Genomic DNA, 5,000 nt, shown 5'->3' with positions numbered 1-5,000 from the left:
GCTGCGATGTGTTCGATGTCCTGTCGGTTTGCTGGGACACGACGCCGCTGCTGCTTCTTTCTTATCTTCTGTCTCTCCCTGTCCTGCAGTCCTCACAGTGAGGGAGGGTGTGTGTGTGTGTGTGTGTGTGTGTGTGTGTGTGTGTGTGTGTGTGTGTGTGTGATTCTGATGTGTGCACAGCGGCTGCCTGCTGCTCTTTGGGAAGTTTTAAAATGTCTAAATTTTTCACAGATTTTAGGCGCTAAAAGATGAAACAGACTGAAATCAGAATTCCCGATCATGTTTTTATCCCTGATTTCATTGATCAGTTCTATATTGTTTATGTCGTGTTAAACATTTCTGACATTACTGTACTTACACTTTCCTGTAATGTTTATTTAACTAAGAAAGAAAAGATTATTTGTCCAGAAACTTCGGCTGCAGTTTCAGACACGATTAAACAAATGAAAAGCCCTTTTTTTTTTTTTTTTTTTTTTTTTTTTTTTTTTTGAGAAAATAAACATTTGTTGGGAGAAGAGAAAAAACTTTCCCGTTTGCAGTTTTTTTTTCTCTATATTTTCTATATATTCTATATATTTTCCTTGCAGGACAGAGTCAGCCTCCCGCTGTGAGTGGAGCGTCAGAGAGTCAGTGAACGCAGCGCTGCAGGCTGGCTGATGTGACTGTGTGTCGCTCAGCACTTTAAACTTTATTGTCCCCTGCAGGCGGACGTCGCTCATTTTGCCTCTTTATTATTATTCATATTTTTTTCCTTTAATTTGACATCGCAACTTAAATATCTTGTTAACAAAAAAACAAACAAACAAAAAAAACGTTTAATTGAAATGGAAGTCGGACTTCCTGTCGCCAAGTAGGCTGCAGCTCGTAGACACACACACACACACACACACACACACACACACACTGCTGGAGGTCATTAAAGGACCGGTGGTTTGATGACGAGGAAAATGTGGAGGAAACATTCAGAGTCACTGAGATGAAGCTTTAAACTGTAACGTCTTCAGGTGTGTGTGTGTGTGTGTGTGTGTGTGTGTGTGTGTGTGTGTGTGTGTGTGTGTGTTGGTCTGGTTCCTCCTGGTTCTCTGCAGGACTTTGAGCGACACTCTAATCCCACAGAGGAGACGAGAGCCGATTAACTCTGTGTGTGTGTGTGTGTGTGTGTGTGTGTGTGTGTGTGTGTGTGTGTGTGTGTGTGTGTGTATGTGTGTGTGTGTGTGTGTGTGTGTGTGTGTGTGTGTGTGTGTGTGTGTGTGTGTGTGTCCTGCTGTGCCCTCAGGTCTCCGTAAATCTGATCTCCTGCAGGTTTAGATGTCAAGTCGCCGTCTCATCCCTTCATCCTCCGTCTATCCTTCCTTTCCTTCTCCCTTCATTCCTTCTTTCTTTCTGCTCGGGAGGAAAAAACAAAACATTTAAAAAACATAAATTGTTTTTTAGTGAGTCTCACCTGGCAGGTTGTTGGTGCCTGAACGTTAATCAATAACTTTATTAACAACAACACAGCTGATTCATTATTAGCTCACATCAAACTAGTTAATAATTTAGCCTGAGTTGCTGCGACGCCGTGACATCAGCTCAGCGCTTACAGCTGTTGCCATGGAGACGCACAGCACAAAGCGGAGTCGTCCACATGCATAACTTTATCACTTTTAACAGGTAGATCCTTTACGAAAATAGAAAAAAAAAGTGGACCGAAGCAGCTGCCCTGTGGAACACCGCAGGATTTTTTTTTTTTTTTTGTCATCAGAAAAGCTAAAAAAAAAAAAAAAAAAAAAACACTGTCTGTGATCTGAGAGCTACAGCTGCTAGAGCCTGCAGGTTCTCCTTACTCTAGCTCTATGATTTGTTTCATTCGATGAAATTTCTATTTCTTTTTTTATTTCTGTTTCTGTGACTCGGCTGAACGTCGCAGAAATCATGTGTGATATCTTTTTCTCTTTTTGTCTTTTTGTCCCTCGTTTCCCTGCAGCACATTGCAGCCTGTGTGTGTGTGTGTGTGTGTGTGCGTGTGTGTGTGTGTGTGTGTGACACAGAGTTAATAGCACTTGTGCTGTAGGTATTTAAGAGCCAGCAGCTCTCACATCAATGCAAGGCCAAATTAATGGAGCTCAGATCTAATGTGATCTGCACCGCTCACTCTGCTGCTCTGCACTGCAGGCAATTTAACTGTGTGTGTACGTGTGTGTGTGTGTGTGTGTGTGTGTGTGTGTAGAGTGCAGAAGCAATCTGTACAAATTACAAATAAAGAATCCTGCCTCTGAATCCAACACATTCATTTTTGGGGGGCGGACGGCAGCAGGTGCAGATGCTGTGTGCAGCCTCGCGGTGCGTTCAGGGTCATGATTTATAGACGGAATTTAACCGAACAAGCCGTCAGCTTTTTTTTTCACCTAAAGGGCCATTCCACTGCATTCCCAGTCTGTTCTTCATATCGTTAAAAACAAATAAAAATAGAAATTAACGCCTAAACGTGAGCAGCAAAGACGACCTGGTCGCTCTGCGATTTTATTTTGAAAAATCTTCTGCCTTCAAACACCTGGCTCACACACACACACACACACACACACAGTGACTGCTCTCTGTCACTGATGTGTGATCCTAATGAACTGATGTGAAAAGAGGAAATAAAGCCGAGCTCTTCTCTCTCTTCGTTTTGTTTTTCTCGTCTCGGTGAGGAAAGAACATGGGAAAAAAGAACGATGAGCTCAGCAAGAAATGACCGGAAAATCTGCACCAAAAAAAAAAAAAAAAAAAAAAAAAAAAAAAAAAAAATAGTAAAAGGTTCCTATAAAACCAATGACAGTGAAAGACAATGACCTGCAAACCTAGCTAAAAAAAGAGAAAATTTTTGGAGCTCAGCGTTCGAAGGGTTAACCCACCGCACGGCTGCTGCAGAGAGACGAGGCTGTAATGATCTGTTCGAGCGGTCACCGCACACACACACACACACACACACACGCACACAGTTATTTCCCCTGACACTGGCTGTGTGTTGTCAGCTGATCTGTCTTTGTTAGCGCCGCGACTCCGGAGCACCGACGCCTTGTTAGTCTGAGCCTCACACCAAGTGTCAGGCCATGTGTGTGTGTGTGTGTGTGTGTGTGTGTGTGTGTGTGTGGGTGAATGGGTAGGTCAGTGTGTGAGTGAAACGGTGTGAACAGTGTGTGTGTGTGTGTGTGTGTTTGTCCTGCTGCAATGCAGAAATGCTGCTGACGAACACAAATTGTGTGTTTGCATGTGTGTGTGTGTGTGTGTGTGTGTGTGTGTGTGTGTGTGTGACTTGTCATCATCATCTTCATCATATAGGCAGCTCTCTGTGTATCACTTCACCATCATTTACTCTACATCAGTTAATCCATTGAAATCACCCTGAAATAATAATAATAATAATAATAATAATAATAATAATAATAAATTATTCTTCATTTCATAAAGTACGTCTGTTTAACAGTCACTGGATTTATTTGACTTTTTTTCATATTTTGATATCAAACCTCCTGGAGAGCAGCGGTGTGTGTTCAGCGGTGACATCACACCGTCCCAGCTGTGCTAAAGAAAAACATCACATTGTTTTGACCGTCCAATCAGAAATCGTCTTTCCTTCCTGAGCTGAGCTCCCATTGGTTCACTCTGCTGACTGACAGTGAGATGTTTTCTGTTGTTTTCTGTTGTTTTATGAAATCAAATTAGTTTTTAAAACGTTTCCTTGATGATTTTTTCTCTCTTTTGCCGCCTGATGAAGAGCCGAGACGTTAAAACTGCGCTCGTTGTTGTTGTTGTTGTTGTTGTTTTTTATGCATGAACAGGTCAAGTTTCATTAAAACCTTTTTACATATTAACAGATTTTTGTTGCATATTTTTACATATTTTTCATATTTCCTGGCAGGATGAGCAGGATTTGTCGCTGTGGTTTGTAACTAACCGCCGCCAGCCGGGTTTCCTTTCCTAGGATGGCGACGTCACATTTTGGCAGATGTTCAGAGAAAACATATAAAGGCACAATGCAAGAACTATGGCTTTAATCTGGGCTCGATGTGTGTTTAATATGAGTGTAATCTGGATTTAACCTGCGTTTAATATGGGTTTAGTATGGGTTTAATCTGCGTTTCATCTTAATATGGGTTTTAGTTCAGTCTGCGGTCGCCTGATGTCGAGTCTGTTCCAGATTTATCTCTGACTTCCTCTTCTGGGTTTTAATCTGCTGACGGTTTTATTCCGTTTTTCCTGTTTTCATTCATTTCCTCTGAACTTCCTCTGGATTTACTGCACAGACTGAGTCTGGCTTTAATATGGGTTTATAATCTAAGTTTAATCTGGGTTTTGTCGGGTTAAATCTGGTTTGCAGATAGTAAAGCAAAACTGAGAGCAGACCGGCTGATGGAAACAGAGAGATATTAATAATATTATCATCACATTTGATCACTATTTCACTGTTTATGGTATTTCAGTGCCCTGCTGGGTCAGGAAATTGGTGAAGCAAAGGTGTTCAGAGGGTCTGGTGTTGCATTCAGGGGTCTGGTGTTGCGTTGAGAGGGTCTGGTGTTGCGTTCAGGGGCCTGGTGTTGCGTTCAGGGGGTCTGGTGTTCCATTTAAGGGGTCTGGTGTTGTGTTCAGGGGTCTGGTGTTCCATTTAGGGGCCTGGTGTTGTGTTCAGGGGCCTGGTGATGTGTTCAGGGGGTCTGGTGTTGCGTTTAGGGGGCAGGGCGTCTGATGTTGTGTTCAGAGGGTCTGGTGATGCGTTCAGGGGTCTGGTGTTGCATTCAGGAATCTGTTGTTGCGCTCAGGGCACCTGGTGTTGCGTTCAGGGGCAGACGGCCTGCTGGGACTCTGCAGCAGGGCCTGCGGTGAAAACTGTCCACCTGAGCGCAGCGGGAACGGGCCGACCTGCCGCCGCTCCGCCTCAGAGCCGATCCTCCGCCTCCTGATGAGGATCTGCTCTGATCCAAACGTCCGACCCATGTCTCTGTTCATAAACGCCTCTCTCCCCTGATTCGTCTCCCCGC

General features: G+C 43.5%; 1 protein-coding gene across 1 annotated transcript in view; it reads left to right on the top strand.

The window, feature by feature from the left end:
* Positions 1–5,000, top strand: part of LOC115367767 (semaphorin-6D-like) — a 205,904-nt gene that overhangs the window by 74,319 nt on the left and 126,585 nt on the right. The window lies entirely within an intron of this gene.

This window comes from Myripristis murdjan, chromosome 11, assembly GCF_902150065.1.
Source record: "Myripristis murdjan chromosome 11, fMyrMur1.1, whole genome shotgun sequence".
Classification (NCBI taxonomy): Eukaryota; Metazoa; Chordata; class Actinopteri; order Holocentriformes; family Holocentridae; genus Myripristis; species Myripristis murdjan.
The sequence above is the reverse complement of the archived record's forward strand: the minus strand, read 5'-3'. Positions and strand labels throughout refer to the sequence as shown.